At 43.0% G+C, this 25,598-nt stretch overlaps 1 protein-coding gene across 10 annotated transcripts in view; it reads right to left on the reverse strand.

Moving 5' to 3' along the window:
- TANC2 (tetratricopeptide repeat, ankyrin repeat and coiled-coil containing 2) overlaps window positions 1-25,598 on the reverse strand; it is a 632,660-nt gene that overhangs the window by 397,543 nt on the left and 209,519 nt on the right. The window contains exon 3 of one of the 10 annotated variants that reach the window (XM_088470697.1): window positions 2,042-2,225. The exons of the other annotated variants lie outside the window; for them this stretch is intronic. The gene's annotated coding sequence lies outside the window, so the exon portion shown is untranslated. The remainder of the gene's footprint in view (window positions 1-2,041; window positions 2,226-25,598) is intronic. 10 annotated transcript variants of the gene reach the window in all.

A 25,598-nucleotide genomic window follows, 5' to 3' on the forward strand; every position in this document is an offset into this window, starting at 1 on the left:
ACTGGGGCAGCGGGCAGTATAGGACAGAGAAGATCCGGCACATGCCGGTGTCAAAGTCAAATAATTGGATATGAACGCTTACAATTATTATCTGACGATATAGTCGTCTATGGTCTGACGATGTGATACCAGGACGCTACTTTGCATCGTGCAATCCAATGCGCACAAATGCGTATTCACATACATACCTACGCACATTAGCTATTTTAATACACAGACGCACATATGCGAACGCATACATATGAAAGGGTTCCAACACATTATAGTTAATAACCAGAGTTATTAAAGGTTTTGTTAGCTAATAATTATGATGTAATATGTACTTAAATGAGATCTAAGGTTTAGAATACAGTGGACATGTCATGTTTGGTATCATACTAAATCCCTGTTTATTTGCAGACAACCATATCTATCGGCAAAGAAGTCGCATCATGCGTCCGCTAGTTATGGATGATAGGGAGTTATTGAATAAGAATGTTTTTACTTGTATGCAGTGTTGTAGCCAGTATTAACCAGTTCTTCGGCGGGAAGCTACACAATGTGACTGTTGGGAGAATGAGCCATACCCCTGATGACACCGTATGAACTGACCAATGACCAGATTGACCAGAAGCAAGAACCAATGAGAACCTGTCAATTTGTCCCATTGTTAACTCTGAAACTTGTAAGGTATATAGGCTGTGTTCTTACCTCAATGTAAAGACATCTTCTTGCGACCACAGACTTCTGGATTGATGACTGTAAACTTGGACCAGTGCGCACGGGAGTCACTGGGGCAGCAGATAGTCACGAGGAGGTGACCTGGCATATGTCAGCATATGCATATGCTGTGGGCCCCACTAACTGGCTGCTGCTGTTGAAGGGGGTGGGGAGAGCAAAAAGAAGGCAGGGTGACAGCTATCTTCGCTGCTCTTCTCCCCTCAGGAGTCACATCACACCATCCTGAGATGGAGAAAACATTTTTAGAAGTGAAACGGAAAGCTGAATTGCTACTACTGTATAGGGAAGCAAAGTGTACACTTAGCAGGGGACCGCTGGAGAAATCTCAGATTTCTCCATGACGGGTGTAGCGAGGGTGGTTCCGGTGGAGCATGAGCTCCGGCCTCCAAAATGGACAGAGGGTGCCATCCAGGGTTCCGGAATTCACGGGGCACTGCACAGTATGTTGGCTGCCTGTTAGTTTTATCTCAGTTTGTTTGCTCTATATCCTAAACAAGTTACAGATCTGAGATCCGTTTCTACATTTCATGCTCCCTCAAGCTAACCAGATTGCCTCCCCTCCAGACCTCCCTCCTCTGTAATCATCTTCTGTCACCTGCCCTTCCTGTTAGCTTGATTATATTCACTTCTCACCTCTTTAATTCTCTCCCCTCTCCACCCTGTGATCGACTCTTTGTCCCTGTCCACTCCTTTCTCATTGGCTGGTGTCACCACCCCTCTCTGATCGGCTCTTTGCCCCTCCCCTCTCCTTTCTTATTGGCTTCTGTAACCTTCCCGCTCTGATGGGCACTTTCCTCTCCCTTGTCCTCTTTGATCCCCTCCCTCCTTCTCTCCTCATTCATTCATTGTACTTCAATAGACTTAATAGTGACATATCTGAGGTAAAGTCCTAAACTTCAATTACAAGGTATGAGAGTAAAAAAAGTAACTGCTTTGCTATGAGGTGTACCCAGGCATGACCACAAAGTGTTGTTTTAAAGGTCTTTTAATAAATATTAGGAGACCTGAAATAATAATAATAATGGTGGTAGACAGAACATGACATGGTTAGTAGTACTCACATTAATAAATTGTAGGTTTAATGTATATTTGCTAAGTAAGAGCATAGCTGAGAATAGAGCTTCCCATAGGTGTTCCCACTCCAATGAAAGCTGCTCAATTTAAGTTAAATAATCAGAATATAAAATACAATCTCCTCTATTGACAAATAACAATGATTCAAATGAGATAAAGTCAGATCCTAGGTGCTATACATAAATAAAGCAGTGTCAAAGCAGCTACCCCTTAATGTCAGAGAGTGCATCACTGAAGCATTTCGTACCTCCAATGGTACCTCCATGCCCCAGCATGATACTGCCACTGTTTGCTGTTTCTCTCATAACTTGAGTATTCCCCGCAGGCTGGCAAAACCCCACTGGCACAGTTCAGTACTGGGGGGCGCCATGGTATGCACTTTTTCTGGGCGCCATGGTTCCACGCTACTCCTCTGTACATGGTGACCCCTTCTATGAATAAGGAGAAGCAGTGAAAAGCCCTGTTAAGTTTATGAATATGGTAGAGAGTATTGATCTTCAATCCTTTCATGGAGTGTTCTGAAAGTCGTGTGGTATGTGCGTTTGCGTGTGCGTGTCATACTTTTTATGTCTCAATTCCAGAGAGGAGACTAAGCTGGAAACTTCCCATGCCACAAATCGCGGGACCATGAGGGGCGGTGCTAAATTATGCATTTTCGCCTCATTTAGACCGGCCCCCTCCACACGGAACCGCGATCTCCAGCAATTATCTCCCCATCCTGCCCACTTCACTAGGAAGTGGATGGCATGCGGGAGATGCAGACACTCTTCCGGGGGTGCTGGGGCTACCCGAAAATTCAGGAGCCTCCTGCAACTTCCAGGAGAGTAGGCAAGTATGGTGTGTGTGTGTGTTTATTATATATATATATATATATATATATATATATATATATATATATATATATATATATATATATATATATATAGGGAAGGGGCACCATAGTATGTGCTTGCTCTGGGCATCGGGGTTTGTTGAACCTCTACATCCAACAGGTCTGAGGCTAGTGGTGAGGATGAGGTGGGCCCTGTCCGTTTCATGGCAGGCACGGTACACTAAACAAATGGTCACACACTCTCATCTGCCATCAGCCTGGTTGTCTGTTATGCATGTTAATAGATGTGATTGTAAACCTGTACTTGGAAAGCGTGAACAAGAAACACTCACATAAAAACATGTGTCATAAATACACTGAATAAAACCTTATCTGGTTTGTTGTAAAATATCAGCGAGGAACATGTAATTGCCCTCTCACTATTGGGCCTGATGCTGTACAGAAAAAAGCCATTACATCGGAGGTAATGGAATGCCACATGAACCTGTCTCCTCCCACTACATGGTTTACAAAGAGTAAGTAATTTCAATTTGTAATAAGTATAGCTGGCAATGTTCTCATCTAAACTAAAGCTGTCCATGAGATGCGTAGAAGTTAGGCATAGTGTAATAAGGCATTCCTATTTACGCTATGCTAACTGGCCTTTTGTGTTCCCCTCACTCTGCAGTTTCCTGCCAGCACCTACTGTGAGAGAAGGAGGAGGAGTGGGAGAAGGGATTTTGAAAAAAACATATGAAATTTAAATCCCCTCATCTAATGCAACAAAGAACAATGGCAGCGCTTCACTTGTTATTGCCAATGTTTATACATTGTTTGGCTGCAATATAAGGTATGGGGCGCCAGTCACACAGGATTTTAAAATGAAGCCATTAGATATGTTTTAGGGGAAAAATTAAACCATGGGTGCACAGAAGTAATGTGCAACATGCTGGATTTTGAGTGTTTGGTGCACTCCTTCACCCATCTCCAGAGTACCCCAAAAGGGCTGCATATTTGTTAACAGCAATATGTCAGCTATAGCAGTGAACCAAGTAATAATCCATTAGAAGTAATAGTACCAGCCATAGTAATGTCCAATAATAGGTCAGCACTAGCAGTAGGCATAACTTCCAGCATTCAGACATATGAAATGAAGACAAAAAGCCCAACCCACAATCCACCCAAAAATACACACTTTTGGGGACATCTTCACTGGTAAGTTACTGGGCACTATTAGTGTGCTCTGCTGTTATTTTACTGGGCATTAATATTGTTGAGCAATACTGTTCCTGACTGCTCACTGTTGGCAAGTTACTGGGCACTATTAGTTCTAGTGACTTAGCAATAACCAGTCATATGCCAGCAGTATAATATACACTCAATAAAACTCTACCACTTTGCAGGCACCATAACCTTTATTGTTTTATTTCACTTCGTGTTATATGAGGGTTGTACCACCTGGAACCTAATAAAGCCTTGTTATAAGCTGACAACACACGTTATACAAGGGGCCCATTTATTAAAAATTGCATTTACAATATGATCCGGGCTCGATATTAGCACCCATAATCGCATTGCAAGATGCAATCATATCATCTGGATGTACTAAAGAGCACACGCAGGGGACAGTGGCTCCAAGAGGAGCCTGTCCCTGCGGTGTGCCGAGAGTAAAGAGCAACAGTGGCCTCTTCACTACTGTGCCGGAGATCCTCAGCATGCGCAGTCTACTGACCACACATGTGTAGAGGCCATTATTGGGGGAGGGTTCCTATGGAACCTTCTTCTGGTAGATTTTGCCATGTGTGTTATGATACCCAAAGCCTGCTTTGTGTGAACCACCTAGAACACAGGCTAGCGAGGTCTTCCGCCAATAACAACCATCCGTTGTTCCCTTAGAACTAGGTGATGTTCACCAGTACTTAGGCGGTCGCCTGGACTTATCACTCGGGGTAGTAGAGGTTCACACAAAGGTACAATGGGATTTAGTGGTGAGAGAATCAACAGGAACAGAAGCTGGTATACAATTGATGCGGCTATGAGGGACGATGGTGCGGCTTGGAGTCAATAGTAGATGAAAGTATACAATAGATGCGGCTTTGAGAGCCGATGGTGCGGCTTGGAGCTGGATGCAGAAGTGAGTAGTAATCGATGCGGCTTTGAGAGTCAGTACACAAGTTTGAGTACTAGTTTGTGTACTAATTAGTATACTGCATCCTTAAGAGTTGATACACAAGTTGGTGTACAAGTTTGTGTACTAATAGTGTACTGTGGGCCTGATTCAGAGCCGAACGCTCTGACCAGAGCGCTCGCTCTGAATCAGGGCCTTCCTCCCTCAACTTGGAGCGGCCTCATGGACGCTCGCATAGCTGTGGGTTACGAAAATTACCAGAGCCAAAATCACTCCCACTGACATCACTACTGATGTCAGTGGGGCCGGACTCAGACGGTAGGCATTCCCCTGGGAACGCCTCCGTCTGGCAGCCACGCCCCCGGCACGCTAACCAAATGGGGCGTGCCGTCACTCACCATCGACAGCAAGCCCCTTTGGTGCGAGACCCATAACGACGGCTTGGCCATCGTTATTCGGGTCTCGCGCATGCGCACGACGGAGCTCCCTCCGTCGTGCGCATGCGCAATTCAGCACCATCGACCCGCTTGCGAGCATCCTGCGCTCGCGAGCGGGTCTGAATCAGCCCCAGTGTTCATGAAAGTTGGTACACAAGTTTGTGTACTAGTTATGTACAATGGTACGGTTTTGAGAGCCGGTGGCAGCACGAATGCTGCTGATTCGGCTAATGAGCTGCAGGAGAGGCTGAAGAGCCGGTGGAAGCACGGACGCTGCTGATGCAGCTAAGGAGCCATTGGAGAGGCTTGAGAGCCGGTGGCAGCACGGACGCTGCTGATGCGGCAAAGGAGCCGTTGGAGAGGCTGGAGAGCCGACAACAAGGTAATACCGCTGGAACACACTTCCGCAAGGTGATACAGAATGCTGTCGTTGCAGCTGAGCCGAGAGGACCTACAGGAACGCTATAGTCAGCGAGGCGGCAAAAGGTCAGCATATTCAAATATGAAGACAAACCAATCATGCTGTGCTATGGATAGCACGTGACCTCCTGAGGTGTGCAGATCACCTAGCAACTGAGGGAACCAGAACACAGGCGTCATGAGAAGGTAAACTGCCAGAAAGAGACAAGTCGTGGCCGCGACTTGTAACAATGTGTAACCCATAGGCTACAGTGGGTTAAGTCATCTTCAGATGATGTAAGCTGCAGGGACCAAGTTCTGGGATGCTTCGCATTCCGGAGCTTGGTAAACATGACAGCATTGCACCCACCATAGAAACCTATGAGGGTTGTGACTGCTATCAGAAAAGGAGGGACTGCAGCAGATAATTGGAGATATCTGCTGCGATCCCTCCATAATGTATCTGGAGGATACTAAATATTTGCGGGTATCCCTCGAAAACGGGGGAATATGCCGCAGATATTTACTGATAAATAGACCCATAAGTGATGTTTGAATGCTGCTGACCAAGAACCACTATTCACCACAGTCTCTAAATCACCAGTGCAGCCCAAAAGTGGGGTTAGGGAATACCTCCCAACATTCCAGACTGGAAATAGTATATTATACCACCACGCCCTGATTCTCCTACACCACACCTAGAAAGGTAATTCCCATTTCCGATTAAGTCCTCTCTGGTCTGTGCCAGAAGATGCAGATGGGGATGTAGTTATGAGATCGGCGGTCTCAGTACAGACATCCGAATCCCGGCAAGGGATTTAAGATAGGCGCCGAAATACCTATACCTATCTTAATCTCGACGCCGGGACACCGAAGGACGCCAGATTGAACGAGCTATGTATGGGGGGCCCTTAGCGTTAGCCGCGGGGGGGGGTTAGGTTTAGGGAGCGTAGAGGGGTTAAGGTTAGGTTAGCGTTAGGCACCCCTAGAGGGGAGGGTTAGGAACCCCCCGGGAGGGTTAGGTATAGGGTGTGGTAGGGGAGGTTATGGTTAGGCACCCTAGGGGGGAGGGTTAGGGTTAGGAACCCCCCGGGAGGGTTAGGTATAGGGTGTGGTAGGGGAGGTTATGGTTAGGCACCCTAGGGGGGAGGTTATTGTTAGGCACCACTAAGGAAGGGTTAGGGGGGGGGAGATGGGTAGGGATAGGATACTCATCTGCACTAACGGGATCTTCTCCCTTCGAGCTGCCGGCTTCAGGATATGTACCGCCAGGACTTCATACCCATTCCGTGAAAAAGTCCAACTATGTGGTTATCTTGTACCATTTATCTTGTTATCATTTTTTTAAAAAACATTTTTACTTGTTTATTGCTATTGTATTTGTTTTGTTTACAAAAATAAATAAGAATGCACTAATTTGGCAATATCCTTGATTTTTAAGGACAATGGTGACATTTCATGAGAAACAAGGATATGAGAAACAAGGACATTTTACATGCCCTACTAAGCTGTGCATAAGTAAGCACACCCCCTAAATGGGTCCCCTCATGGAATTTGTATCTCACTTTTATCCCCATTGTATACGGTGAAGTTAATGGTCATTCATTACTGTACTTCACTATTTAAATTGTTTTCATGGTATCACACTATTATTTAAATAGTATTTCTTTATTTCCTTAAATATCATGGATAAACCTGCTGGCTGCAAATACAAAGACCACATCCAAAGGGAAGTGTTATTCTGAATTTTTTTGTGCATTACTGTAACTATGCCTCATTGCTTTACATTTCATAGAAACCACCTGTAGGGGGTATATTTGCTAAAGGTGGATTTTAATTGACTTTGATTAATTTTTAATCTAAATCGATATGTTTCTGGGGCTAAATCACACATTTACTAGCAGTCATTTTTTTTTTTTTTTAAATGTTAGTAAATGTGTAATTTAGCCCTAGAAACACAACATTGATTTAGATCGATTTAAAATTGACCAAAATCAATTAAAATCCTTTAGCAAATATACCCCGCAGTATTTTATATTATATCCCTATTTGGGTCAGCGCCAATTCGGTTTACTCTTATCTACCTTCTATGTAGTAAGCAAAGCTTCAGGGAAAGGAAATATATAATAACCTTTTACCTTACATGCAAATATATGTGTATGTTGGCTAGCAAAAAGTGACTATTACAGAAAACATTACATAAAAACAGGACAATCTTCTATATACCATCTTATTTGACTTGTTTTCACTGGGGCCTAATGTTGGAGTGGCACACAGATGTGGCTATTGAGGATTAGTAGCGCAATTTTTATTGGGAATGTTGGTAAATATGTTAATAATAGGAAGTTTTTCCTGTTTGAAAAAAAAAACTGTAAACTACTACCGTCAGATTATTTCTTCTTTTTCTGGAACAGCAGAATAGAGATTTAGCTGTAAGCAAACATCAACACATCATAAAAACTAGGTTTAGAGGATACTATGTTTAGTATACAGTTTTCTTGGGAAAACATGTACGATAATTACTCATAATAGGACTGACCAGTTCTACAAGTATAGTGCCAGTTTCAGGTCACAAATGCAGAGAATCAAAACAATGGGCGATTATTTTTTTGCCATGTGTGATCAGCATAAAAGAATAATATACCAACAAAAAACAAGATTGATTATTTGATAGCGTTTAACATATATAATGAATTACTTCATACATATTAACACAAATTAGGGAACAATTTGTAAAATGTACAAAGTATTCTCTAAATTCTGTAGGCACCTGCCAGACATAAATAGGATAAGAAAAATGGAAAATCGACACAAATTCAACCAAGCACCAATTGCCTAGTGCTTCAATGTATGTTCCTGTACTGTTATTAGATATTTAATTTACCTTCCTTCAAGCAGAATATTGCACACTTAATGGTCCACTGCATTAGCCCTGATATTTATCGACTGGGTCATGTCATATATAGTTCTTGCTTGGTGGAAAATTATCCAAAATTGCACAAACCAGAGTCCATGTTGTGCATAATATATAGAATGCACATTAAACGCGTGCAATAGTGCTTGTGAGACCTTACAGTACACCGCTGCAGAATGGGATGACTATATAATGCATGATAATATATTAAAATCCATATATCTTCTACAGTATAAAGTAAAAAAAAAAAAAAAAAAAAACACAATTGCTATGTACAGAGCCCCAAGAGACATACTTCAGAATCAGCCGGCTCCTAACTTAATCTCCGTCTTAAACGCTTTAAGCTCTGGTTTTGGGTAGGAAGATAGGAATGTTATCTAAATGAACAAAAGTATTTTGTGGTGAGTTTGTCATTTCATTCCCAGGGCCTGAACTCATTAGTGATCAATTTGATCAGGTCTTTGCATGTTCACTGAGGGAGCTGCTTGTAAAAGAACTGTCACGCTGAGAACTTTATGACATTTAGCATCATTAAGGAATAAGCACATGAAACACGCTTGATGCTTTAGAAATTGCTACTTCAAAAGATTTCAGGATCCACTTTTTTTTTATTTTAAGAAGTTCAATGTGCAGAGGGAAAAAGTAATTTAAAGTTTATTTATTTCGTGTTCTCCAAGTGTCGTAGCAGGATAAAAAGCAGTGGTTCACCTATTGGCATTTTCCCAAGTATACAGTTAAAGTGGATCATGTGACACTTTGGTGAAGGCCTGCTGAATCGCACCTACACAGCCAGCCCCCACAATCTGACCAGTTTACAAATTACTCAAACCTGTAATCCAGTTTTATGTGCAAGGGGCAGACTACACAAGGGGTATATCTATGAGGACACTTAGGGCTGTCTTCAATTTGGTGCGTAAAGCCGTTTTTGTTTTCGACAATAAAGTTTCGCGAGTCACGTAATTTCGCCATGCGAAAAGTTGCCTCCGTATTCAATTACGGAGACTTTGCCAGTGCAGAAACCCAATGCAATGGAACCGGTGAAAAAGTTTCGCCTATGAATAGATGTCTAAAAAAAAAGTGCAGAATTGGGGTTTTGGGGTGCAAACTTCGGAAAAAAACCCTGCACCCTTGGGACAGTCCCCCAAAGGTAAACTGCATCAAAAAAGTTTAAAAAACACTTTAGATCACCCCAAAAAAGAACTTTCATTTTTGGGGCGAAAAAGTCCAAAGTTGGGGGACAAATTTTAAAACTAGCTAAATAGACTCCAGGGGGGTCCCCAAGTATGCCCCAGGTATTTTTAAGTTTGCAGGTGGTTGCGGCAGGTGGATTTTTAAAGTTTTTTTTTAAACTTCACTTTAGCAACTTTAAAATATGCTAGCACCCATTTTCGTGTACCCCAAATTTGCTGGGACTCCTTATTTTCTGCAAAAAAACCTGCTAAATGTTATTCTTCACCATGCATGCAAAGATGCTAAATAGCACCTATTGAGAGCATTTAACCACTTAACCGACGAATTCTTTTTCCAAAAACCGCTCCAAAATTGTCGGTTTCTTTTATGATTGAATTAGGTCACGAACATAATTTTAAACTTATCCATCACTATTTTATTTGAAAAAAATATTTTTTTAAAACACAGCATACCATAAAAATAGCAATTTTTATATTATACTGTAGTGATGGCCATTGACGGCTGTACCATCGATGGTTCAACCATCGTTAGAAGCTATCAATTTTTTTGCGATTGGTCGAGGAGATCTGTGTACACCACAAATGCCGATGTTTCCTAAACATCGATTGAGGGTTGCCATTGATGGTGCAACATTGAAGGCCACCAGCAATGGCAAACCACTTGTATTCAGTCAGATCAGCGATGGTTTGCAAACCATCGATGGTCAGTTGACATCCCTAATCAGAGGCTCTGCGATATCGATCTATATATATATATATATATATATATATATATATATATATATATATATATATATATATACACACACACACACACAGTCAGGTCCATATATACTGGGACACTGACAGAATTTTCATGTTTTGGCCTCTATTCACCACGACAATGGCTTTGAAATGAAACAAACAAGATGTGCTTTAACTGCAGACTTTCAGATTTAATTTGAGGGTAACTGCATCCAAATCAGGTGAACGGTGTAGGAATTACAACGGTTTCTATATGTGCCTCCCACTTTTTAAGGGGCCAAAAGTAATGGGACTGTCAACTCAAAAGCTATTTCATGGACAGGTGTGAGCTATTCCCTCGTTATTTCATTATCAATTAAGCAGGTAAAAGGTCTGGAGTTGATTCTAGGTGTGACATTTGCATTTGGAATCAGTTGCTGTCGACTCTCAATATGAGATCCAAAGAGCTGTCACTATCAGTGAAGCAAGCCATCATTAGGCTGAAAAATCATAACAAACCCATCAGAGAGATAGCAAAAACATTAGGTGTGACCAAATCAACTGTTTGGAACATTCTTAAAAAGAAAGAACGCACCGGAGAGCTCAGCAACACCTAAAGACCCGGAAGACCACGGAAAACAACTGTGGTGGATGACAGAAGAATTATTTCCCTGGTGAAGAAAAACCCCTTCACAACAGTTGGCCAAATCAAGAACACTCTCCAGGAGGTAGGTGTATATGTGTCAAATTCAACAATCAAGAGAAGACTTCACAAGAGTGAATATAGAGGGTTCACCACAAGATGTAAACCATTGGTGAGCCTCAAAAACAGGAAGACCATCTAAAAAAGCCATTACAGTTCTGGAACAACATCCTATGGACAGATGAGACAAAGATCAACTTGTACCAGAGTGATGGGAAGAGAAGAGTATGGAGAAGGAAAGGAACTGCTCATGATCCAAAACATACCACCTCATCAGTGAAGCATGGTGGTGGTAGTGTCATGGTGTGGGCATGTATGGCTGCCAATGGAACTGGTCCCCTTGTATTTATTGATGATGTGACTGCTGACAAAAGCAGCAGAATGAATTCTGAAGTGTTTCGGGCAATATTTTATGCTCATATTCAGTCAAATGCTTCAGAACTCATTGGACGGTGCTTCACAATGCAGATGGACAATGACCCGAAGCATACTGCAAAAGCAACCAAAGAGTTTTTTAAGGCTAAAAAGTGGAATGTTATGCAATGGCCAAGTCAATCCTCTGACATGAATCTGATTGAGCATGCATTTCACTTGATGAAGACAAAACTGAAGGGAAAATGCCCCAAGAACAAGCAGGAACTGAAGACATTTGCAGTAGAGGCCTGGCAGAGCATCACCAGGGATGAAACCCAGCGTCTGGTGATGTCTATGCGTTCCAGACTTCAGGCTGTAATTGCCTGCAAAGGTTTTGCAACAAAGTATTAAAAAGTGAAAGTTAGATTTAGGATTGTTTAGTTTGTCCCATTACTTTTGGCCCCTTAAAAAGTGGGAGGCACATATAGAAACCGTTGTAATTCCTACACCGTTCACCTGATTTGGATGTAATTACCCTCAAATTAAATCTGAAAGTCTGCAGTTGAAGCACATCTTGTTTGTTTCATTTCAAAGCCCTTGTGGTGGTGAATAGAGGCCAAAATATGAAAATTCTGTCAATGTCCCGATATTTATGGACCTGACTGTATATATATATATATATATATAAAATCGATTGAACATTATATATATATATATATATATATATGTGTATACACACACATATATATATATATATACACACACACACACACACGTATATACATACGTATACATACATAAATATACATACGTATATATTTGTTTATTTATTACCAGTTATTTATATAGCGCACACATTTTTCGCAGCGCTTTACAGAGAATATTTGGCCATTCACATCAGTCCCTGTCCCAGTGGAGCTTACACTCTATATTCCCTGTCACACACATACACACTAGGGGTAATTTTGCTAGGAGCCAATTAACCTACTAGTATATTTTTGGAGTGTGGGAGGAAACCGGAGTACCCGGAGGAAACCCATGCAAGCACAGGGAGAATATACAAACTCCACACAGTTAGGGCCGTAGTGGGTGTCGAACCAACGACCTCAGTGCTGTGAGGCAGTAACGCTAACCATTACATCATCTGCCCTTATATATATATACATACATACACACACACACACACATATATATATACACATACATATATACACACACACGTATATATAACAATTGTTACATTTTTTATTATAATTATAATTTTTTTTTATAATTGCACATGGGGACGGGGAGGCGGAGCTGAGGCCGGAAAAGAGTGGGCGGGAGCGCCGGGGGAACATGGCAGCAGCCGCGGCTACCAGAGCTGCTGCTGCTGCTCCTACAGTGATTTTATTGATCACTGTTCCGGAGCTACAGCGGGAGGGTGTCCCGCTAGCGGCCCAGAAACATAGCAGCGGCGGCGGCTACCAGAGCCGCTGCTGCTCCTACACAGTGATCACCTAGTGATCACTGTACTGCCAGAGCCACAGCAGGAGCGTCTCCTGCTGGCGGCCCGGATACATAGCGGCGGCGGCTACCAGAGCCGCCGCCGCTGCTCCTTCACACACAGTGATCACTATGTGATCACTGTAGTTCTGGAGCCGCAGCGGGAAGGTGTCCCGCTGGCAGCCCGGATAAAGAGCAGCGGCGACGGCTACCAGAGCCGCCGCTGCTGCTGCTCCTACACAGTGATCACCTAGTGATCACTGTAGTGCCGGAGCCGCAGCGGGAGCGTCTCCCGCTGGCGGCCCGGATACATACAGTAGCAGCGGCAGCGGCTACCAGAGCCGCCACTGCTCCTTCACACACAGTGATCACTATGTGGTCACTGTAGTTCCGGAGCCGCAGCGGGAAGGTGTCCCGCTGGCAGCCCGGAAACATAGCAGCGGCGGCGGCTACCAGAGCCGCTGCTGCTCCTACACAGTGATCACCTAGTGATCACTGTACTGCCAGAGCCGCAGCAGGAGCGTCTCCCACTGGCAGCCCGGATACATAGCGGCGGCGGCTACCAGAGCCGCCGCCGCTCCTTCACACACAGTGATCACTATGTGATCACTGTAGTTCTGGAGCCGCAGCGGGAAGGTGTCCCGCTGGCGGCCCGGATACAGAGCAGCGGCGGCGGCTACCAGAGCCGCCGCTGCTGCTGCTCCTACACAGTGATCACCTAGTGATCACTGTAGTGCCGGAGCTGCAGCGGGAGCGTCTCCCGCTGGCGGCCCTGGATACAGAGCAGCGGCGGCGGCGGCTACCAGAGCCGCTGCTGCTCCTACACAGTGATCCATCAAGTCCCTCTGATGTAGGCGGCAGCAGGAAGATTAGCTTCCCACAGCCGCCTAGTGGGCATTTCTGACTAGTCGTATCAGATACGGCCATGTCAGGGAAAGCCAGCCTGGTGCGGTCGTATCTGATACGACCGTGCCAGGCAAGTGGTTAAGTACCCCAAATACCTTCAGCAGGCTGATTCAGGGGTATCTATAGTGATCCCCAATGTCAGTGCATCTTTTGGGGGGGTGTCAGGCTGATTTCCCCAAATCTGACAGCACTTTTCGCCTGTTTGCGTTTCGCCGGGTGTCATTTTCTAATTGAATACGGGGATAAGTGGGGATGCGCGCGATACTTTTCCGCATTAAAAAAACCAGCAATGACAGTGAAAAGTCCGGCATGCGAAAAGTACGGGACTTTTCGCACCTAATTGAATATGCCCCTTAGAATGAAAAAGTATACAATTATGGGCCTGATTCAGAGTTGTATGCTATTAGCAGTGCAGCTGCGTACAAAGCCGTGCTAAAATATGCAAATGCCGCAGGAGGTGTATTGGGTAAGTAGGCGCCTCCTGACTGCTTCTGTGATCCGCTGCTGCTTCCAAGGATGCATCATCGGACCACTCAGCCTGACCATCGGTGACCACCTTTAGGTTACTCAGGATGGGCGGTGTTCTCACGCAGCTGAAGCCAGTGAAGCTGCGTACAAGCAACTGCCATGGGCTTCAGCATGCCCATAAAACAGGGCTGAAGCCGCCCCCTTCTCCACCTAAAAGGCCGCAGCCCCATCTTCTAGGCAGTACAGATCCTGTGCATGCGCAGATCTCCAAACCATCGGGTTTGCGTACTACTCTGAATCAGCCCCAATGTTTCCAGTATTTATAATGGACCAACCTCTTCCATTGTAATTTGCTTTTTTTTATCACAATTAGCTATAATGAACAAATAAAAACACTACCATTACTATAAAAATGCACTGGACCAGATTACAATCTAATTTAAAGGTGAATAGAATGATCATTAGAGCATTACAGTGTAGCTGGACTCTGTACTTGACAGGTGCTGTATGACATCACACATTTCCTCCCCATGCCTCAGCCACTTACATAGCAGTTCCCCATATTTTGCAGCCTATCGTTGGTTTATTTAAAATAGTCCCTTTTCATTTTCTACAGATAAATATACTCCCAGCCAAGCACCTCTCAGTCATCATAATAGATGTTCTGATGGTGGCATACGGTCCAGTTTTCAACAAGGCTCTATACTAATATTTGTTATACAATCCCTCTATCTCTCGTATGTGGAAAATACAGGATGAAAACAGTCTGTTATTTTTCTTCATGTTCCGTTAGAAATGTCGCAGAAGCCCATGTGCATAACAATATAAGACAAGTCTTAAATCTACTATCCTGTTAAGTGTTAAAAAGCAGAGTGCTTTCTAGCTGCAAGTAAGTGACAGGCAGAGCCATTGTGTGAGCAGTGAATAGAGGGAGTGTTGGTAAAAAGGGATCTGAGCGAGAACTACATCAATGCTTCACACTTCCAAAGGGTTTTTTGTATTGGGCCGCTAATAAAGCCAGATATTCAGCTACTGTCAGAGATGACAGCACCCCTGACTGACAAAGCAGCTGCTGTTTACTAAGATGGAACCCGCCTACACATTTAAAATACAACTTCTTTCTGAAATGATCCTGTAGGGCAGAGTGCCATGTAGATAGAAGAGGGATGCACAATATACAAGATTCAGCCCCATTCCAGGAGTGACTGGCAAGATTCAGTACTAGCCGTACGTTTAGCATTCAACTATACAGATCCCAATTAGTAAATCATACAATTATCGCCACTAGGAACTACATTTATGTATAGCTAATATTTATTATTTATGCACCAAACTACCCTACCGTTTAATTTTAGTAATTTAATTGTGAACATTGGGTTAGCTTTTATATGTATTGCCATCACAGGATTCTGCATTTACTTTTACCCTAAAGCATGGATTAGGTATATTAATGGATAATAATCCCTTCCAACACCATTGAATGGGACTAGATCAGAATCTGATACATTCTATTGAGAAATGTGTCTTTCAGGGTCCTAGAACTACAGTACCATGACTATTGGCTGCAATTGCCAACGCATTGCGTGTATGGAGCTAAAAGCGGATCTTCACCCGTATGCAGAGTTGCAGGCATCTATCAATTTGTTTCATAGCCATCATCATCAGTGTGCTCCTGCACCAGCCCTATCTCTGGTGCAAGATATTAGTATGAAAATACTGTAGGCGTATTTCTGTGTATGCACAACACTGAATAGTTGACACACTTTCACTAAATTCAGCCTGTGTGTTAACTCCCAATTGCCACCCAATTATGGACTTTTCAGTCGATAAAAAAGATACACATCATACACTGAATAGTATATAAATAGAAGCATATCCTCAGCTTTAGATCATGCGCACTGCGAAAATACACAAGATCAGTCTGAAAAATGCACTTGTATTCATCTCTGCATCGGCCCCTTGGTGTTCCAACTCTTAGGCCCCTATTCAATTTGAGACGAAAAGTCCAGACTTTTTGCCTGCTGAACTTTTCGCCTCCTTCGCCTGTTTTCCAGGCGGAAAAGTAACGCGCGCGTACCCGCTATTCCCCGTATTCAATTCCAAAGTAGGCGAAATCGGGAACAGGCGAAACTTGGATCGGCGAAAAAATATACGGGATTTTTCGGGAAATAATTGTAGGACCCCCCTAAAGATGTCCAGACCTCGGGGATCACTATGGGTGTCCCCGTTTTTGCCTGCAGAAGAAAATCAGCTTTTTAAATAGATGGGGCAGGTGGTTATTTTTCCCGACATTGAAGAAGTGATGCAGAAGAGCACTTAGGTTTTTTTTTTATTAAAGTGGTCCCATCAAATTTTGGGTACATGAAAATGGGGGTAAGCATATTTTTAAGTCCCTAAAGGTAATTTTTTAAATTCTTCAAAAATACAGCTGCCACTCCTCTGCGCAATGAAAAAAACACCTGCCACATACTTGGGGACCTCACCACAATTAATTTCTTTAGTTTAGCATTTTGTTTTCACTTTTTTTTTTTTACCCCAAAATTGAAAAAAAAATTTTGGGGTGTCACAATTTTTTTTTGTTGTTGCCACATTTCGTTTAAAGGGGACATTGCCAAGGGTGCAGGCATTTTTTCTTAAGCCTGCACCCCTAAACCCCTGTAATCAGTGGATTAAATAGTTAATTTATACATAGGCATATAAGTAACAAACACATATACCCCTTGCTAGGCCTCTTTGAGGTTTGAAATGAGATTGTCTTAATACAGTTGCTGTTTTTCCATAGAATGGTCAAATGACCTTTTGAGGTAAAAGAAGATATAAATTGAGGCCTAGCTCTCCCTGTCATTTCTATTGCAACTAGAAGTATAATGAGCCATTCATATTCTATGTTCTTATCAGTTAGCTACATTCCATTGTAAGATGTGTAGAGATGCTAAGCATTATGGGCAATTAGCAGTGATGTCCAGACTCTTACCGGTGTCATCTGAATACATAGACAAAAGTTGAGTATACAGTATACTTTGTATGTTGTTTGTTTGTTTGTTACTTGTAAATAAAGTGTGTTCATTTGTACCTCACTCATATTGGTCACATGTGTGTACTATTTCATTTCAATCAGAACGAAACCCACCGTTATGCAACCCCAAATCTGCACTTTTTTTCACCTGCTATTGATAATTGAAAAATTATCCCTGTTTTTTTTTTCCATCAATACATTTTTATTGAGAATAAAAGAAAAAATGGGGTACAGAAAAAGGAGAAAGGGGCATAGGGAGTAAAAGAAAACACAATAACAATGAAAATTACAGGACGTCCATAAATATCTAACAATTATTACAATACAAAATATGGCAAATGGATAGACTAAACATCTGAATCTCCCGAGGGAGGTTCATTTAGATTGCAAGGGTAAGACGGGTCCAGAGGGCTAATTCTCGCAGATGGGGCACCTCTACCATCAGTGACATAGATATGCCATGGGTACCACTTTACAATAGGTGAAGACGGAGCCGTAGAGTAATTAGCATCCCTAGTCTCCATTTTGAAATGAAATTAAGTTTTTGTAACAACTTTGGCAAATGGGGCGGGAGGGGGGGGGAGGGGACTTCCAATGTTGGGCTATTGTAGCCCTAGCAGATATTAAAATATGACCAAGAACAGAACGAGCAGGTTTGGGAATAGTGAGAGGGTACCACTGTAAAAGGGCTAGAGAGGGATCTAGAGGCAATGTGAGACCTAAAACTTCCTGTATAAGGGAAAATACTTCTGTCCAAAAAGGGCGTAAAGAGGGGCAGTCCCAAAAAATATGAAAAATCGTACCTTCAGAGTGGCATAAACGCCAGCAAAATTTAGAAACCGTAGGCCATATCCCATGTAGTTTAGTAGGTGTCAAATATAGTCTGTTTAGGAGTTTAATATGCATTTCAGCGTGATTAGTGCATTAGATAGGGAAAAAGAGGCTAAATGGATAGATTCCCATTGTTTAAGGGTAAAGGAACATTGAAGATCAGCCTCCCATCGAAGCTGAACAGAAGATTTGGTCGTCTGGTCAGCAGGAGACAACAGTAAGTACCAAAAGGAGATGGCCCCACGGGAAGATGATCTAGATAGTCTATTTAGAATTTGGTTTGGTGGTGTTTGGAGCATGGAGGGGCCGGTATAAAATTGAGCTATCCAGTGATGGAGTTGAAGATAATAAAACCAAGCTGATGGACCCAATTCAAATTTGAAACATAAATCAGAAAACGGTAAAATAGAAGACGGGGAAAGAAAATCTGCTAGGGACTGAGGACTTCATTCAGAGTCAGTCGTTGCGGCCACACGGTCGTACGCCACCGATGTTTGCTAAACTGCGCATGCGTAAAATTAGCAATGCACGTGCGGAAACTAGCTGTTACGATCGGAAATATCTCTCTCCTTCAACTTGGCCAGGTCGTTAGTTTGAGTGACAGGATGAGGCGTTTGTGGGTGGTAACAGGGGAAGGTGCTTGTGAACGGGGAAGTGGAGATCCGAACGCAGGCGTGTCTGACTATGCAAACGGCGTTTTATGGGAGTGCATAATTAACAAAGTAGTGTCATAGCACACGTGACATGGGAGGTTTTTACACTGGCTTGATCGTAGAGCTTAAGAGAGGGTATGGTGAACCTTAAGCTCTACGACCAGTTCCGATGGTTACCGATGGTCTCGATTAATCCTTATATGCCCGGAGATGACGTGTAATGCGTATGAGAAGGGGGCGTATTTTTTGTCTTACGGCCGCATCCTCCCCTTGGTTGGCCAGCTAACAATCCGATCTTAAGGACGCAACTTGCGAGTGCATCATTTGCATATTCGGCCCCTTTTCCCTTACGACCGACTCTGAATGAGGTCCTGAATACCTAATTGCATCCAGTAAGACATATGGAGATTAGGAAACAAATTATCTAATGCTTGGAGGGATAAGGTCCTAGTAGGGAGAGTGAAATTAAAATGAGTTGGGAGCCTAACATCCCATATCTTTAGGGTATCAAGGGCAGACTTGGGAAGTAATGGGGATTGTGGGCGTAGTTGTTTAGGTAACCATAGAAGGTCCGATAAAGGGAATTCTTGAAAAAGGGCACGTTCTAGGTCCACCCAGGGCTTAGTGTGGGGGGGAGAGAAACCAATCACACAGCTGAGAAAGGAGGGCAGCTTCATGGTACCTAGGTAGGTCAGGGAGATTGAGGCCTCCTTGTTGTCTAGAGCGTATCATACGGTTATAAGCTATTCTAGGAGCTTTGTGTTTCCATACATAAGACGTCATCAGTTTCCGCATTTGTTGTAACATTTTACGGGGTATTGTGTATGGTATAGCACGGAACAGGTACATCAGTTTGGGCAGTAACATCATCTTGAATGCCGCTAGACGGCCTAACCAGGAGACCTCATGATTCATCCAAGCAGTGGTTAAAGTTGTCAACTGTATAAGCAGAGGGGCGTAATTAACAATGTGAATATTACTAATAGAGGAGGGGATAGAAATGCCTAGGTAGTATAGGGAGGAGTCCTTCCAAGAAAAAGCAAAACGTCCTTTCAGGGATTGAAGGATTGTAGGGGGAATATTGATGGGTAAAGCTTCCGTTTATGTTGTATTCAATTTGTAATAGGAAGCAGTACTATAGTTGTTTAAAATATTTTGGAGGGGAATCAACGAAGTCCCCGGGTCAGTCACAAACAATAAAACAGTCTGCAAAGAGGCACAATTTATGAGAAGTGTTACCTACTGAGAGACCAGGGAAATCAATGGATGAGCGAATCATTTGGGCGAGGGGTTCTATAGCCAATACAAAGATTAGTGGGGGGAGAGGGCATCCCTGTCTAGTGCCGTTAGATATCTGGAAAGGTGAGGAAAGGAAGCCGTTGCTAAAAATCCGGGCTAAGGGGCCAGTGTAAAGAGCATTGATTGAGCTAAGGATATCACCTTGGAGTCCAAACCTGTATAACACCTGGCGCATATTGGGGGTCATTCAGACCCACTCGCGAGCGGCAGTCCGCTCGCAAGTGGGTCGATGTTCCCCACTGCGCATGCGCACGACGGAGGGAGCTCCGTCGTGCGCATGCGCGAGACCCGGCGAGCGAAGGACTTTCCATCGCTCCGGGTCTCGCAGTGATGTCAGTGGGAGCGATTTTGGCTCTGATAGAGCCAAAATCACTCCTGGCCTTGCGGTTGAGAAACCCGACCACAGGGTTTCTCTAGCAAGTCTGATGGTCACGATGGTCAAGACCATCGCGACCATCTTGTTGGACGCTCGTATATGCTGTGGGTGGTGAACCACAGCTATACGAGCGTCCAGGAGGACGCTCCATTTTAATGGAGGTGGGCCCTGATTCAGAGCGAGCGCTCTGGTCAGAGCGTCCGGCTCTGAATCAGGGCCATAGTCCCAATGGAGTCTGTTGAATGCTTTTTCAGCATCTAGTGATAAGAGGAGAAGTGGTCGTTTATTATGTGAGGCCCATTCCACCAGGTCCAGAACCCTACGTGTGTTGTCAGGAGCCTGACGTCCAGTAATGAAGCCCACCTGCTCAGGGTGTATTAAGTGGGTTCAGACGCTTAGCTATTAATTTAGCATAGATTTTAATGTCTGTGTTAAGAAGTGCTATAGGTCTGTAGTTTTTACAGTCAGAGGGGTCCTTGCCCGGATTCGGGATAGTCACAATTTGTGCTTCCACCATTTCGGTTGGAAAGGAGCCAGTTTTAGAATCCTCTAGATATAGCTGTAAAAGGATTGGGGAAAGGACGCCTCTGAATTCGGAGTAAAAAGAGTTAATAAAGCCATCTGGGCCCGGGGCCTTACCCTTAGGGAGTTGCCTAATTACAGACTGTATCTCCTCCAGTGACCAAGGGGCGTTTAAGGACACCAGGCTACCTGCATCTAAGGTAGGAAGAGACAAACTATCTAGAAAAGAAGAAATAATAGGGGTTGTGGGTTGAGGGATGGAGGGATCTTCAGACAGGTTATACAATTTTGCATAGTATTTGGAGAACAGATTGGCAATGTCGAGGGGATTAAGGCATTTGGAATCGGAGGGGGAGAGAAGACACTTAACCCTATTTCTGGCTTGGTGACCGCAGAGTTTATGAGCTAAAATGCGAGAAGCTTTATTCCCGGCAGTATAGAACTTGTGACGTAATCGAGTAAGGGCTGAGTGCATGCGGAGCATAAACAGTTTCTGGAGCTGCTGTCGGACCTCTTGCAGTTGTTTATGTAACAACCTAGTAGGGTGGGAATGATTCTGAGATTCCAAGGATCGAAGGGAAGACTCCAAATCTATTTGTGATTTACGGGAGCGAGCTTTAAGTTGAGCACCTTTTTGGATAGAGGTGCCGCGAAGTACCGCCTTCAGGGCACACCAATATGTAAAAACTGAAGTGTCCGAAGGCGAGTTGGTCTGAGTATATAGCGTAAGAGAATCCGTAAGAGCCTTTAGAATCTCAGGATCATGGAGATGGTAGTCAGGAAAACGCCAAGGGCATGTAGGGGGAAAATGTTTATCAGTACTCCAGGACCATAGGAGGGGAGCATGATCGGACCAAGTGATGGGGAGAATTTTAATTTTCTTAGTGGACTGGAGGATCCTTTTATCCAGAAAAATAAGATCTATTCTGGAGTACCTATTATGGACAGAAGAGAAGAAAGTATAGTCTCTCTCATCTGGGGAAAGGGTGCGCCAGGCATCATACAAGTCAAACTCAGCTAACAGTTTCTTAAAAGCAAGTGAGGGGTCAACATCACGGGGGGAAGAAGAGTGTCCCTGCGAGGAAGAGCGATCCAGTTTGGGGTCAAGGACTAGGTTAAAGTCACCCATCAGTATTAGGGCGCCTTGACGGACCTTAGCAGTTTCTTCAAAAATTTCTCTCAGGAAAGGGACCTGGCGAGAATTGGGAGCATATATAGAGACTAGGGTAACTAGAACTTCCTCAACAATGCCAGTAAGGATGAGGAAACGCCCATTTTTATCTTCAATTTTCCTATGTAGTACAAATGGGGTATTTACATGAAATAAAATAGCGACCCCATTCGTTTGGATAGGCCATTAGCGGTATAGCAGGTAGGGTACCTATGGTCTTTAAATATGGGGGCGCAGCAGAAGAGAAATGTGTCTCCTGTAAGGCCACAATATTTGCTCTATATTGATGAAAAGTGGAGAGAGCTAATAGACGTTTATGTGGAGAGTTAAGTCCCTTGACATTTAGGGAAAAAACCTTACCCCCATTTATAGTCATACAGTTGTGTGAGCACCGTGGATATACCTGCTGACTCTGCGAGTGCAATAACAAGGAGGGCGTATCTACGTGATGACATCATGTTGGAGCATCACATAATCTGGCCATCGATCTTGCTGCCACTGCCAGCTCTGTAAGTGTCCTTTGTGGTATTTTCACAGATAGTGGTAAAGCCAGTCGTGGGTAACAAAGGGGGCGATTCAATTCAGGGCAATGGGAATAATGCTTGGAAGCATTTCCTGGAGCTCCTCAATTGTTCCCATTGCGCCCTACACTTAGGGACATATTTACTAAAGTGCAGGTTTTTAGAAGATTCTACTTATCATTTATCTAGCACTTTCTAGTATAGCTAGAATCTGATTGGTTGCTATGGGCAATATCTCCACTAAGTCATGGCACTAAGTCATGGCAACCGTGACTTAAGTGCCGGCCGTTATGCGGTTAGTATCGCGGTAAGCCAAAAAACAACATTGCCGTTGGCACTTACTTCGGATTTCTACTCACACCTCAGGAGTCTCAGAAGACTGTTGTCATGCTTTTGATAATGACCCAAGAATCTATCACATAACTGGCAAATAAGAAAAAAAATAATACTTATTTGCCCATAGGGAGTGTCCTTTTTTTCATTGCTTTCTGAATCATACTGTAGGGTGACCATATTTATTTTTATTTTAATGGCTTTGGTTTGTTCTTTGATAGAGAAAACAATAAAGAACAATCTATAATAACGTGTGGTTTTGGTTATGGGACAAACCTTTTATTGGGAGTGGCCTTTTCAATTCACTTCTTTTTCCCTAAGAGCTAGATAATACCAAGGAAACAAATGTCTGGAATTTATGCTGTTTGCATGCACTTATTCATTGTAAATGGAACTCCCTGAAGACCTTGGCAAGTCAATGGAGGCTTAGTAATGTGGTACGCTACAAAAAATTGTCTTGCCTGTTGATTCTGGCTCTTGCATTGATCATTGAATAAAGAAAGTAAATTTGTTACAAGAATCTTTCATGTATTTACATTATTTATATAGTTTTACAGATCACAAGAGCCTATTATTAACGAATCATAATGATATATAGTAATATACATATAAAGTCAATTCAGGAACCTATACACAATAGTATGTCAATAGTTTTACCTCTAACATTGTGGAATCTGCAGTACAACAAAATAAATTCTCCATAAAAACATGTAGTACTGGGGTTAATGCACATTTCAAAATACATTTATTCAAATGCACATTGTTACCTTTTAAATGCATCAGATGTCAATGTATTTTTAATGACAAAGTATATGAATGACTGCACAAGATAAGGCATGACAAAATCGTCAAAGAATAAGGATGAAATTGGCACACAATAAAAAAAGATCAACTCCAGAAAACATTCCACTAAAGAATGAGAACCGCTGGATCATAAGCAGCTCACACAGACAAATAAAAGACACATGGCTCAGACATAGAATGCATGGTAAGGTCTGGTGGTTTAAGCTGATCATTGCTGAAGTATCATCATTTGTTTGCCAACATATGTTGCCCAGTAAGATTTGCAATTTCACCAGAGAACAGTGCACCAAAGTTAGATCTGGTGAGCAATTAAGTGGCCACCATACAATCACCTAAACTACAGGCAAGAGGAGCTGCTGACCAATACATATGAAAGGGCAGGTAGGTTGCGTAACACAAATAGATACAGAATTGCAGAGACGCATTTATGCCTGTGTGTCAATTGTTGGTACCTGATGCAGGTGCAAATACACGATAATGATAATGGTTGCCAGTACTAACAGCTTCTGATTGGCTGGATGCACGTTCACCTCTGAAGTAAATAGCTTATTTTTTGCATTGTTCCTGCATATATTATATGATTTTATGGGGGGGGGGGGGGGGGGGGGGGGGGATTTACACCAATTCATACATAAGGAAAAATCTATCTACTGTAATAGAAAGGTTTGTAGGGTTTTAAAACATTGGTGCAAGTTTATCTGATGTATTCATTATGTAAACCTAGTATGATATGCTATAGTAATCTTGCAACATGTACACGTATGGTTGTAGCGGGCTGCACTAAATCCAATAAACTTAGCAAATCAATAATCTACAAAGTATATAAAAAGTTTTATTAAAAACCAGTCGCTTTGAAACATTGCTGCAAAATATGTTGCCCTTTTCTCCTGTACCATGAAGCTGCAGGTTCAGTGCTAAATATTGGTTTCTTCTCAGCAGGGTTTTTAGAAGAATCACCCTGCAGAGAAAAGTCAATCACCACTGCTTCTTAATCACACCTAACGAGCAGGAATTTAAATGCACAAAGAACAAGTTAATTGATTAAGAATCTGCATATCTGCCTTCCCATCATGCAAAGAGGAAAGAGGAAAATCAAAGCAGAGTGATATAGGTAGGTATCCTAGATAGAAGAAATACTCAGTGCTGGGCACCAAAACAAAGATAGAAAAACTGGGGCTCACCAGCTGCTGTACAACAGTAACAATGTGCTCTGGCTCCAGCTTTTAGCTGGGTACACACCAGACGATGTTTTTTTAAAACAATTTGCGGATATTTCGACGGATCGATAGGACAAATCGTTCAAATCAACCAGTGTGTCCAGTGTGTACGCACTATGCGCGCTCCTGCAGGCATAGTGCGTACACACTGGAAACACAATCTGATCCCTCCCAGAATAAACCCCTTCTCCCCCACTGCATGCGCAGAAGGAAGCCAGAGGGACTTCTAGATCATAAACCTGTAAGTCCCTCTATCGCAAAGGGCAGCTCTTTTGGGGAGAGTTGTCCTTTGTGATTTTAATCGCATTTCTTAGTACATACCGGTGATATCATTGTTGGTATGTACCCGGTAAGAGGCGAATCTACCGCATCATAAATGCGATGTTTAGTACATCCCGTCCTGTGACTTTTACTGAACTTTTCCACTGAGAAAATCCTGTGTGACTGTTTGTGTAGGAGAAGGTGGCTGGAGTTCTTGGGTTCTTTTATCACGTGATATCCTGGTGATTGAAGTTGTCTTTGTAGCAAATATATTTATATACA

Source organism: Taudactylus pleione, unplaced genomic scaffold (genome assembly GCF_031769625.1).
Source record: "Taudactylus pleione unplaced genomic scaffold, aTauple2 ptg000102l, whole genome shotgun sequence".
Lineage (NCBI taxonomy): Eukaryota > Metazoa > Chordata > Amphibia > Anura > Myobatrachidae > Taudactylus > Taudactylus pleione.